At 41.9% G+C, this 14,171-nt stretch overlaps 1 long non-coding RNA gene across 1 annotated transcript in view; it reads right to left on the bottom strand.

The window, feature by feature from the left end:
- LOC135057733 (uncharacterized) overlaps positions 1-14,171 on the bottom strand; it is an 83,531-nt gene that overhangs the window by 56,405 nt on the left and 12,955 nt on the right. The window contains exon 2 of the long non-coding RNA XR_010244331.1: positions 5,776-5,970. This is a non-coding gene — a long non-coding RNA (uncharacterized LOC135057733). The remainder of the gene's footprint in view (positions 1-5,775; positions 5,971-14,171) is intronic.

Genomic DNA, 14,171 nt, shown 5'->3' with positions numbered 1-14,171 from the left:
GGAAGGGGTGCTGTGATAATAATAGCTCCGGCTTGGCCCAGAAGACATTGGTACACAGATCTGCAGGGGATATCGATGGATGCTCCATTCCTACTCCCTCAATGTCCAGATCTACTGTTTCAAGGTCTTTGTGATCACAAACACCTGGATCAACTGTCTTTGACGGCGTGACTCTTGAGACTTTCATCCTGAAGTCAAGAGGATTCTTACAACAGGTAATTCAAATAATGATCAGAGCAAGGAAATCTTCCTCAGCTCGCATTTATCACCGAATATGGCAAACCTGTATTCAGTTGTGCAGTGATCGGAAATTTGACCCTAGGTCATTCAGAGTTTTCAGGGTCTTAGCATTCCTTCAGGCAGGAATGGATTAAGGTTTAAGGGTGGCTTCCTTGAGAGTGCAAGTGTCAGCATTGACTGTATGGTTCCAAAAGAAATTTGCTATCCTACAGGATGTGCACACTTTTTTCCAAGGAATGCTGTGCATTCAACCTCCTTTTGTTCCTCCTATAGTGCCTTGGGATTTAAGTTTAGTCCTAAAGGCCCTTCAGGTTGCCCCATTTAAACCACTTAAAATAGTGGATCTTAAATGGTTGATAGCTAAAGTTCTCTTTCTACTGGCCATTGCTTCAGCTAGAAGAGTTTCAGATGTAGGGGCATTGTTATGTCGTCTTTCATTTGATGATTTTTTATCCAGATAGAGCAGTTCTCAGAACTAAATCTGGGTATCTTTCTAAGGTGGTGTCTAAATTCCACCTTAACAAAAAAAATTGTAGTCCCGGCCTTCCAGGGGCCGGACCTTTCTGCGAGAGATGCATCGTTGGACGTAGTCCGTGCCTTAAGGATCTACGTAGATCATACCAGTGCCATCAGAAAGACAGATTCTCTCTTCATTCTCTACGGATTTCACAAGAGAGGATGGCCTGCTGGTAAGCAGACACTGGCGAGGTGGCTTCGGATGACGATTTCAGAAGTATATTCTCAAGCTGATCTCCCTGTTTCGGCTAATGTCTCTGCTCACTCTACTCATAAGGTAGGTCCATCATGGGCAGCACAACGTGGTGCTTGTGCAGAACAGATATGTAAGGCAGCCACATGCTCTTCCATTAACATATTCATTAGACATTATGCCATTGATACCTTTGCCTCTCAGGACACTGAATTCAGGCAAAGGATTCTCCTGTCCAATCAGGAGCGTCCTCACCACTAAATTGCTTTGGGACATCCCAATGTAATCTGTGGATAACCTGTGGACCCTGCTGGAAAAATATATGTTATGGTAAGAACTTACTGTTGATAACGGTATTTCTCCTAAGTCCACAGGATTCACAAGGATCCCACCCTGACGCACCTGATTTGAGGATCCTTTTACTCACTAACCTCTTCCTTCTTGTACGGAAGGGTGTGCGTGTGTGTGTTCTTCTCGCCTGCTTAGGGCTCTCTATGATGCTCCTGCCTTGAGCTTTGGAAAAAACAACTGATTTGCCTGAGACAGGAGACAGGGATATATGGACAGGTCCGCTGCATGCTGGGAGGCCGAAAGCTTTGACCGTTTGGTGCAAATCCGTTGTCGCGCCATCATATCCCAATGTTATCCTGTGGATCCTGTGGACTTAGGAGAAATCCCGTTATCAACGGTAAGTTCTTACCATAACGTATATTTCATGGTGTGTGAGACCACTTTAAAAAGCCGCAGTTGGAATACAACATTTCTAGTGATGCCCTTGTTAATTCAAGACACCTTTATTTTACAAACTGCCTAATGTAGTCAGTCGTAACCAGAATAGCATATTGTGACTGCAAATCTATTTGCATCTTTGTGACTGACTCAGTAAATGCAAATCCTGAGCTGCGACTCAGTTCGCTTGCCTGCGACTGGCCACCTTGATTTGTGACTGGAGGTGTGGTTTCAGCAAGTATTTGCAAAATGTTAAAAGTACAGTAGCTGTACATAGGAGACATATCACAGTTATTGGCCGGATAGAGCAGATAATAAAGAGTGAAAAAGATGCAAACATTATTTTTATCCTTTTTTAATGACAACACTTTAAAATACATGTGAAGGCTTTGCCAACCCCATCTGAGTCAGAAGCTGTCTTTATTTGTGTAAAGTGAGTGTGTAGTGTATTGTGAAAAGTTGGACAGCAGGTTGTGATATTGCCTTTGTACTCTTTTGTTGTTTCTCTACATGATGTCATACTGTTTGTTTGTTTTTTTCTGTTATCCAATGTGAAATATGTGCATATTGTAGTACTTCTGTTATGACTCTTCTTTGAAGCTCCAATTAAAATTGTTTACAAATATAAGAATAAAACATATTTTTGAAGAGATTAAAGGGTTTTGCATAAATAGATGTGTACTCAGCATTGCAACCAACTGCACACAGTCATCATTATCAGCTTTACGCTTACACCAGGGCAGGGATGGACTGGGGCTGCTTTTCAGCCCTGGCATTTGAGTGTGCGCGGGTGCCGCAGGCATGTGTGCGAATGTCACCGGGGGCACAGCCACTGCTCACAGGGACATGCAATGAGTCAGCATGCCCCTATGTTTCTTGAAAACAGGCACGTCAGTTGGGGGACCAGGCAAAATAGAGAGCCGGAAGCTGCGCTGCGCGTAGCCATCCCTTCTCTCTGTGTAGCTGCTACGCCCCTGACTGGGGGAGTAAATTGCAACCAGTAGTGGTCCAAAATACAAACTATTTGTCTTACGTCCTAGAGGATGCCGGGGTCCACATTAGTACCTTGGGGTATAGACGGGTCCACTGGAGCCTTCGGCACTTTAAAAGTTTAATAATGTGGGCTGGCTCCTCCCTCTATGCCCCTCCCACAGACCTCAGTTTAGAATTTGTGCCCGAGAGAGTCGGACGCAGCTAATGGAGCTCCCACAAGGGTTTCACTAAATGATAATTCTAAGGTTTTAAATCAACACAGGAAGGCTGCTAGCAACAGCCTCCCTGCTTCGAGGGAGTTAGGAGGGGAGCAAGATCCAACTTCCTGCATAGTTCAATGGCTCGTTAGCCGCTGACGGGACACCATTAGCTCCTGAGGGTACTGATCGCATAGCTCCAGATAGTCCCGCAGTATGGCCGCCACCTCCTAACATGCTGAAGAGTTGCTGAGTGGTGAGTATACCGTTAGCGGACCGTCAGAACAGGACGCTGGCGTTTTCTTTAGGGCGGCATAAGGGACGGAGCGCAGCAGTGACAGGCTGTGCTCCGGCGGGCTCACAATGACACTTAAGGGTGCAGAGCACAGAGGGGCGCTCTGAGCCAGCATTTCCCTACACTGGTCGACAACAGCTGTACAGGGGCTAGATCCCGCTGTCCAGCATTAATCCCTCAGGCCAGTATAATCTCTAAAACGGTGGGAGAGAGCCGAGCCATTACGGGGGCGGGGCTTCTTCCTCACTATGACCCAGCACTCACCAGCGCCATTTTCTACCTGCAGAGCCTAGGAACAGGACGCTGACAGGACGCTGACCTCCTCTTCACTCCTGCGGTACCAGGGTGTTATAGAAGGGGGGAGTACATAGTAGAATAACCTTATAGGTTAATATTGCATTGAGGTGGCATATATAATTGCATATATAAAACTTCAAAGGGCCGCGTGGGGGCTGGCTCTGAACTCTCACGATTTTGGTAGGAATACTGTCCCTGACATATCCCTGTGTGACTGTGTTTTGTGTGAGTGTCATTTTGCACATTATCATGTCTCAAGAATCGGGTGCAGCTGAGGTGGAATCCTTAGAGGACACCATTTTAGGGACTCAGGATTGCAATGTGTTAGCTCTTCCCTCGGGATGAACCTATATGGCTTAAGGGAATAATTGGAATGATATCTCAAATTTCCCACAAAATGTCTCATACTGAGAAAGAAACACAGGTTTGGAGACAGTCTGTAGAGAGTGCTTTGTTTGCAGAACCCTCTACTTCTACAAAACCAGCAAAAAATCGTTCACTTGCTGAAATTATGCAAGTCGACACGGATACCGACACCGATACGGGGGAGGGCTCAGATGAAACCAGGATAGCTGACGCTGCCCTGGTTAAAAGTATAAGACACATGATTCAAGCCATAAAAGAAGTGTTAGAGGTGACTGACACTACCCCAGTACAAGAAAAGAAAGGTTATTTTAAATTGCATAAAAAACCTGAAGTTACTTTTCCACCTTCAGAGGAACTTAACACTCTGGGGCAGATGTATTAACCTGGAGATGGCATAAGGAAGTGATAAACCAGTGATATGTGGAAGATGATAAACCCACCAGCCAATCAGCTCCTAACTGTTAATTTACATATTGGAGCTGATTGGCGGGTGTGTTTATCACCTTGCACATATCACTGGTTTATCACTTCCTTATGCCTTCTCCAGGTTAATACATCTGCCCCTCTATTTGCAAAATCCTGGTTAAATCCAGAGAAAAAATTCCAAATTGCAAAGAGAATTCTGGTAGCTTATTCATTCCCTACAGAGGATAGGAAAAAATGGGAAACCTTGCCTATGGTCGACGCTTTGGTGTCCAGACTATCAAAAAGGATTACTTTACCTGTACCCGGTACGGCATCACTTAAAGAACCATCCAACCGCAAAATTTAAACTACACTCAAATCCCTTTACACGGCCTCAGGTACTATTCTTAGGCCCACTATAGAATGTGCATGGGTATCTAGTGCCATTGTAAAATGGTCTGAAAAGTTGTCAGAAGAACTAGCTACTATGGATAGGGATGATGTGGTTTTACTCCTTGGTCACATTAAAGATTCTGCAGGTTTCATGGTAGAGGCCATGAAAGACATAGGACTTATAGCAGCAAGAATGTTGGCTATGTCTATCTCAGCACGCAGAGGTCTCTGGATTCGCCAGTGGACTTCGGACACAGAATCAAAGAAGAGTATTGAGACTCTTTCCTATACCGGGGAGGCGCTATTCAGAGAGGCACTGGATACCTGGATATCCAAAGCAGCGGCGGGTAAGTAACATTTCTTCCCTCCGCACCAGCTCCGCCACGGAAACCACAGTATGAGCCAAAATTAACATGATGCCATACAGTATGAGCCGCAATTCACACGGAATGTGTCGAAGTTCATATTATGCCACACGGAATGAGTATAAATTCAGGGACAGGGAGAGTGACAGCAGGAACATAGGGACAGGAAGAGGGACATAGGGACAGGGAATGTGTCAGAGGGACATAGGTACAGTTACAGCAGGGACTGGGGAGTGTGGCAGAGAGAGGGACAGCAAGGACATACAGTAGGGACTAGGGAGAGAGAGGCAGCAGGGTAAGATTACCTAATGAGCAGTGGCAGTGCAGAGTAGGCTGTGGTCGGCAGCGGTGCAGAGGAGGAGGCTGTGGGCAACGATGGTGGTGTGGAGGAGGAGGCTGTGGGCAGCAGTGCAAAGGAGGAGGCTATGATCGGCAGCCTTCGGGTATGGCTCCTATGACTGCTACTATTTCAAATCTGCAGCGGACCTGCAACCAATCAGGAGCGGCCACGCAGTCACTCCTGATTGGATGCCAGTTCGAGAGCTCCAATTGGCATGTAAAAAGCACTGAACTTGAAAAGGTGCGGTGGTGTGGGTCCCCAGTCAGTGCTCAAAACGCCGGTATATACATATACCGTATATACATATATACATTCTTTCCATATTAAAAAAAAATGCTCCTGAAGGTGGATGTATCTATCTATCTATCTATCTATCTATCTTCATTGCAAATGCATTTACATAGTGGTAATGCTGACCCCATACACATGCTTTTCCTTTCACTTACGATACACTTTGGGACTTGGAGCCTAATAAGATGCAGAACTGCAGCAGGACTTCAGGTTGTTTAGTGTGGCCAGGCACCTCGTATAATTAGGCCCCACTCCCACCACATTTTGCAATCTCGCCCCTTTAGAGAAGGGGTGGAGCCAAATGGATTATATGATGAAAATTGCTTTGCAGTGCCTCTGCCATCTCCCCACTGTCAAAGTAAAAAAAAAATATTACATAAAGAGAACATACAAACTACACACATTTAAGTCGCTATACTTGCAAATACGAGCACAGCAATATATGGTAACACACGCATTTACATGGACATGCCACAGAGATGGATTCGACACTTATTTCATACAGTACATAATTATAATAATATCAAGCGCCAGACATCATGATGATTTAAAATCACTTAATGAATTAATGTCATGAATGTGTATTATTTAAATGGAACCAGATACACCTGTCATGTTTACTATTAAAACAAGCAGATTGGTGTGTAGATTATTTTGATACTTGTTAAGTTGTAGGACATTGCAGCGGATAATTATGATTGAATGTATAAAAGCTAAAATCACTTTGTTAGAACAATGAATGATACAGTGGACAGGGAACTCAGGACAGCCCTTTGGCAGTCTTCAAGGCTGAACCTGATCAGCATATACAAAGAGAATAGTGACTCAATCATGAATGAGAGAGAGACCCCTCCCCCAGAAACTAGTTAACACATTTTGCTGGTCACACAGGAAGGTAGTTCCTGTTTTTTGGTCTCAGAGTTAGTTCCTTTTTGGTCTCAGAGGGAGATGGAGGTCTTGCATGATTTTACAGAGGAAAGACAGAGAGAGAGTCATATGGAGGGACAAACTTATATGAGAAAGATATGGTATTGTATCGCTGGCATGTAACTGAAACTGCATATAACTGTATGTAATTGTATGTTCTAACTGTTTACTGTGTGAGTTGTATTCATGTAACTATAGGTATACTGTACTTTGTAATATATATTGAATCCATATCCTTTTAACAACAAATATATACATTAATGAGCTTTGGAACTCACATAACGTGTGGGTGTATTGTTTTCTCTTATGGGATGCAGTGTTGTGCGATGTACAGCGCACATTCATGGGATATGGTAATAAGAGTTGCAGGCGTTTACAATATATATTAGAGCGGGCATCTTAAATATTTGTGAGAAATCAATTTGGCATTCTTAGATGAGGGCTCTTACGGGATATCAGGGTCTTAATGATGCACTGTACATTACAAATGTGGCTGTAATTGACCAGCTCCCATGGACGCATTGAGAAGCTGATGAAAATAACATTCACGTTAATGTATTTTTGTGTTATCAGTAAGCCAATGATATGAAATTCAAGGGACAATGCGTTTCTCATAATATTTAAGATGCTAAAATGTATTTTTATTGTTGCAAAACAAGGTTCAAATAAGTCATATTGTGTCTGATTCAGATTGGATTGTTTATCTATTTAAGTAGTTTTAAAAGTATATTTAAAAGTTGCTGCATAGCCTTGATATAGTGTTTTTTTTTTACTCAGGCCTAAAATAACTTCAGGTGCTTGTATGATGTGTGATTTCTTTGTGACAAAGGAAGCCGCATGGTCTGTCCTCCATTTTGGACTAACCACATGGCCTGTCCACCATTTTGTGTAACCCTCATGGATGTGGAAGGGGGAGGAGCAGCGGCCATTTTGGGAAGGTCATTTTTCTAAATGGCTGATTTTCACTGCCCAGAATAATCAGCTCTCCTTGGTCACATCAATCATCATTTATGAGTTACCAATGCATTTATTTAACCCATGCCATAGTCAATTACAAATAGTTTCAGCTGGGCCTAGTGAAAGTTAATAGTGAGATGAATACAGATTAAAAAAAAGTTTTTTTTTTTCTTTTACCTCTAGGATTCAGTAACTCTGCTTGCTAGTTTAGGGTAGACATTGAAATGTTAATTAACCTGTCCCACTACCCTCTTGAACAGGCATATGAACCTCTGTTGATATGCAAATTAGAGACTTTAAAGGAAATGCATTCATTCAGTAGGTGTGCACTGTGTGGGGGTTCTATGAGAGTCAAGTGATATATATTATATAAATATATATTATATATAATAGTATTATAATTATGTGTATATTTATATCAGTGTATGTTCTGCAAGATAGCTATCCAATCTGAATCATATAATTTAAATTATTGATTATTGCTAGAGTCATTATAGATCTGTGTGAAATAGGATACATGTGTTGCTATATAGGTAAATTTGTAGGTAAATCTGAAATAACAGTATTTTAAGGAAGTAAGCGTAAAGCACAAACACAGTCTGGCCTAGTTGTAAAGGTTTATACGGAACAAGTGTGTGTTGTGTTTAGTGGGCAATAGTAGTTTTTATTGCTCACATTTATAGAGCTGTGTGATTTACTGCGGATGTACGGTTTTGTACACGTGTCTCAGACAAAGTACGGAACTGCACACGCAGCGTAAGAGACACGCACGGTCGCGTGTTTGCGCAAAGTGCGTAAGAATGCGGGCGCTGAGTACAAATTATACAATAGTGTCGTTTAGTTCAAAGGTGGGATAGTAGACATTTAATACAATAGCACATAACTATCAGATTTCAAAAGCAGGTTACTCTAAATTTAGTTTAAAAACTGTATGGCCTCTGGGGTAAAGCTGCCTATCTGAATGAATCCAAATTTTCTGTACAGAAAAGACAAAGTGTACTTGAGCGAGCGAACGTAGGAGTGAGTGGAACTGAACCCCGGAAGTCGGGTCCCTTGGTACATCAAGTAAGAGGAGGCTTGGTGGCGTGAAGTGGCTGACTCACGTTAATATAGATTGAAATACGCAAATCGTGAGGTGATTTGTAGAGGAGCGTGATAGTGCATTGTATTGCGAAGTATTGAAGTAAAAAGGTTTTTTTTGGTATTACGCTCCGGACTGAGGGTCCCAGTTTGTACAACGACCCGTGGTCGTACGGCAGATAAGAAACAAATACCTATATGCTGTACGATTGGACCGTGCATTTGTGGGTGCGATATATATAGCGCAACTGGATACCCCTTTACGAGCGTTTGCGTAAAATTGCGGTACCATTAGCGCTGTATAGAGCATACGCAAGTGTGATTTGTGTATAAGCATATAGGGAGTTTTCGCTGGTCTCTCTCAGGAAAATCTCCAGTGGTGTATATTTACTGGAATAGGTAAGTCACTCCTAAACACTTCCAGTAAATAGAAACTAGATAGGGCCTCACTGGGTACGCGGTGTTCACTATTGGAGTGAGTCGTGGTACTCAGCGGAGTTGGAGCGAGTGAAAGCGCTAGGTGTCTTTCACCGTCTATCTGCGGTGTGCATTGGGGATTGCGTTTATTGGCAAAAAGTCCGCGATGGGATCCAATTGCACAAGCAGTGGGCGTTTAGAAACTAGGGTTCAAGTTGAGGTGCCGCGGCCCAGGGGGTCAGCGAGGTTTATTATGTGTGAAAAGTATGGTTCACACACGGAGGCTTTTTGTAATGAATGGGTATGTATGACTGACAAAGATAGGGTACCATTCCCTAAGGTGAGCAGCTTTGAACCAGAGGTATTGCAGAACTTAAGGATAAGAATATGTCTGATAAAATCCCGAAAACAAAGGGTCAGACATACAAATTGTTTAAACCTAACCAAAGTCATATAAGACAAGAATGGAAATATAAGAACTGTTTGAACTTGTAGCAACAATAACCAAGTAGGAAGAAAAAAAGAGAATGCAAGTACACCGCCTTATGTAGATGTGGAAGCAGTTACGGCCAGCATACAAACTATAGAAAATAATAAAAATATAAAAAATATGACTGTAACCTATATATGTACTAATGAATGTTGAAGTTTTATTTAGGAGGAGAAGGTGACCTGATCGTTTTCAGCCATTTCTCATGAACCCAGAGGAGTATCCAACCGGTAAAAGAAGAGCAGTAGCCTGTGGGGGAAGTGGCTGAGACCAGTGGAACAGGTAAGTATGGTATCATTCGTGTACATATATAGTAAAACCCAAAAATAAAACAAAAACAAAAAAATCAAGAAAGTAACGTCAGAAATGGAGAAAAACCTGTCCGCACATTAGTATTTTCCAGTAGGAAAGCGGATAGAGACAAGGTAACCCCAGGGTATTTCTTTCAGTTACCATATAAGAAGTATTCATTCCTAGTAATGCCCCTAGTAAAGATGAGCTTGGAAATGTTTGTTGGACCACGTACAGTCCCTTAATACGGGATGAGAAGGATTGAATTAAATACTTTGCATGACCTAGAAGCTTGTTAAAAAAAAAATTGTTTTGTCTTTTGCAGAAATAGAAAACTCTGCATCTGGATAAGACCACTGGTAAACACTAAATCGGCAAATGGGAGGTGGCTGTCTCTGTGCAAATGGACGGCCTCAATAAGGCATTGAGTGTCAGGATGCAGACTTCTTTGCAAAATTGGAAAGGTCACAGTAGCTAATCTTAGATAGTGTGCTATTGAACATCACCAGAATAGTGCTAGGCGCAGAGATCAAGAGGTGGAGAGGTTGAGGATGGTAAGTATACTGGCACATACAGGAAAGACCCATCAGTCCAAACCCCAGATCCCTAATGGTCAATAATATGTTACACTTGTAGGAAGGAAGGGCATTTTGCCAGAGATTGTAGGAGTAGTAGGACACATAGTCAATATAGATCCCCTAGACAGAAAACACAAGCCACATTATTAAACACATAGATGGGACCAAGGGACATATAGTAAGGAATCATAAGCCATATAGAAAACACAGATTCTGTTAATAGGAAGAACAGAATAAATGCAACTTACTAATGTTACATTTCACTGTTCTAGATGCATGTCCATCACAGGTAGAGGAAATTAACTCACAGATACCGGGTTCCCTATGAACCTAGGATGGACAGGACACTGGATTGATGGCTGGGATAGTCCCAGTAGAGATAAGACACACAGAAATTTTTTTTAAGGGGGTAGACCAAGTAGAGAATCACTTCCCCGTAGTGCCCAATCCAGTTGTCAAATTTTTATAAAATCTTCTTCACCTCTACAAACTCATCTGTCACCAACCTCTATTCTGTTTCTCTACAGTTTTCCTCTTCATCTTTTGCGTTCACACAGGGTGGTACAATACATAGACCCAATTACAGTTCAAACTCCACATGCCTAGGTCCTTCAGAGTTCTGCCCAAACCCAGTATATCTCAACAGCACGATAACACCAGTATTACTGCAGTGTGCCTTGTCATGCATAAAGAGTGGAAAATGGGAATACTGGTGAAGGGAAATTTTGTATAGACACTGATATGTCTGTTGGTGAATGGCAAACCTGACATTTTCTTTTTCATTTTCTTCTTCTTTCTCTCCTCTAGAGATATTTATTTTTTCTTTTCTTTTTTTGAGTTATGCTCATGGTACTCTACATTGCAAACACACGATAGTTAAATTAAGATACAAAAAATTGTGTTCCCTGCAGGAAGAGGCAGTCTGGAGGACAAAGGGGTATGGCCAGGAGTCCTCAGAACTGTGATCAGGTGGACACGGTAAGCCAGTAGCCCCCAGAGCATACTTTCCAAGTCTAGCTGAGGTGGCACACGGTCTGACTCATCTAGGCAAAGAGGGTAGGTACAGGCTGATGAGAGCCTACTGGGGTGCGCCAGGATTCTATTCTCATGCAGGTAAGAGAGAAATTATCTGTCTTACTTGCTTGAGGAAGAATATTGGTAAAACAATACCAACAGAGCCATCCCATATCCCTCCTGCAGACGGATCTTTTCAGGAAATACAAATCGACTTCGTACAGTTAACACCATTTAGGAATTATTATTATGTATTGGTGTGCACTGATGTTTTTTCAAACTGGGTAGAGGCATTTCCTGCCGCCACGGATGCTGCTGTGTTTACCGCAAAGAAAAAAAATTGCGCAGAAATTTGTGTGTAGATAATGGTATCCCTAGAAGTAGGAGCAAAGCTTGAAATTGCACTATTGTGATCATAGATACTGCCACTAGTATTATGTAGCTTCGGAACCACTCCCAGATCTTCACTTAACGAATCACCCTCTTCGAAATTTGTTTTTATTTTGGTTTTGGTATTTGTGTCTTTTTGGGTTGTTTTTGGAAGACAACCTCATGTCATGATTGATCCGCACAATGATCAGAAATACACCAATGAGGTGACAGTACAGTACCTTGTTGAGATGAGCCAGCATTTGAGAACTTGACAAAAGAACTTGAAACTGTTGATTGCTGGTATGCCAAATGCCAACTGTCTTGATTGTGAACCAAGAGACTGTGTGATTGTTCTTACGCTCAGGTTGCCTAATAGACAGGTGGGAAAGACCATACCAAGTTTTGATGACAGCACTAAAGGTCGCCGAAAGAGAAACTTGGGTCCACTCGTCCCACTGCAAGAAGGTCGCTGATCCGGAGAGAACTCGTGACAAAGTAGTTTATTGCTCACATTCATCCAGTTTGTGAACTGTGTGTTCAAAGAGCAAGGTGGAGAGCAAAGTGAACTGTGTGTTCCAAGTGAACTGTGTTTTCAAAGAGCAAGGCAAAGAGAACCTCGTATCACCAGAGACTGTGTTCCATGAAGACTGAGAGGCGGCACTGTTGGACACTACCTGAGCGTACTAATGGACTGCAGAAAGACCAGTCATTGTAATTGATTTGTTATGAACAAGAGTTGTTTTGTTCTATTTCTCTTTTCTCTCTTTCCCGCTGACAAACATTTTCTTTCAGGATATTCTATTTCTGCGAGGTTTTTTTACGAGGAGTCGAGTGTGGGACTGGAACTGGTTCTGTAGGAAGGAGTGATTTCCTTATAGGATCCCAGGATTAGCCGATCAGTTTGTTAAAATCAGAGAAAAATCAATGGTCTAGTAGTTATGGAGTTCAGAGGTAATCAGGAACAGTCAGACAATGGCTATTCACACATTGCAGATAAAGAGCTCATTAATATATGTGGAAGAAAGGTTTATGAGTGGCTCTCCCTGAACTCCGAAGGGTTACGTTATTTAGGAAGGACACTACTTATAACCCTTGTTCAATGATTAAACAGACCTAGCATATGTTCCATAAATGTAAACAATGTTCAGAAAATGATAGGAATATATAGATCATGAAAATTTTATATGTCACTGTCACGATTTGTTTGTGTCTTCTTCACCTACCCAGCAGAACCACAATTGAATCCAAACATCAGTGTACAAAGACGTAGGTACATGTATGTGTGAAATGTTCGTCGCAAATCAGACATTATAGGCCAAAGCACTGTCCCAGCATACTCTATAGGTTGAATGTTGTCCCACACCCAACCAGTGGTCCCGTGACCGCCGAGTGCATATAGAGGATGTCTCGTCCTCCTACCTGTCTTCCCCAAATATAGTCAAGTGTCTGATTTGCGAAATGCATACATACTTGTGTCTAGGTCACCGAAATTGGTAGGAAATATTTTTTCTTATGTTAATAATTGATGGCAGTTAATGTTTACTGCCAAAGGGTGGACTGTCAAAGTCAAAAAAATATTATATAAAGAGAACATACAAACTACACACATTTAAGTCGCTATACTTGCAAATACGCGCAGCGAGCACAGCAATATATGGTAACACACGCATTTACACGGACATGCCACAGTGATGGAGTCGACACTTATTTCATACAGTACATAATTATAATAATATCAAGCGCCAGACATCATGATGATTTAAAATTACCTAATGAATTAATGTCATGAATGTGTATTATTTGAATGGAACCAGATACACCTGTCATGTTTACTGTTAAAACAAGCAGATTGGTGTGTAGATTAATTTGATACTTGTTATTAAGTTGTAGGACATTGAAGCGGATAATTATGATTGAATGTATAAAAGCTAAAATCACTTTGTTAGAAAATGAATGATACAGTGGACAGGGAACTCAGGCCAGCCCTTTGGCAGTCTTCAAGGCTGAACCTGATCAGCATATACAAAGAGAATAGTGACTCAATCATGAATGAGAGAGAGACCCCTCCCCCAGAAACTAGTTAACACATTTTGCTGGTCACACAGGAAGGTAGTTCCTGTTTTTTGGTCTCAGAGTTAGTTCCTTTTTGGTCTCAGAGGGAGATGGAGGTCTTGCATGATTTTACAGAGGAGAGAGAGAGAGAGAGAGAGAGAGAGAGAGTCATATGGAGGGACAAACTTATATGAGAAAGATATGGTATTGTATCGCTGGCATGTAACTGAAACTGCATATAACTGTATGTAATTGTATGTTCTAACTGTTTACTGTGTGAGTTGTATTCATGTAACTATAGGTATACTGTACTTTGTAATATATATTGAATCCATATCCTTTTAACAACAAATATATACATCAATGAGCTTTG

This window comes from Pseudophryne corroboree, chromosome 3, assembly GCF_028390025.1.
Source record: "Pseudophryne corroboree isolate aPseCor3 chromosome 3, aPseCor3.hap2, whole genome shotgun sequence".
Lineage (NCBI taxonomy): Eukaryota > Metazoa > Chordata > Amphibia > Anura > Myobatrachidae > Pseudophryne > Pseudophryne corroboree.
The sequence above is the reverse complement of the archived record's forward strand: the minus strand, read 5'-3'. Positions and strand labels throughout refer to the sequence as shown.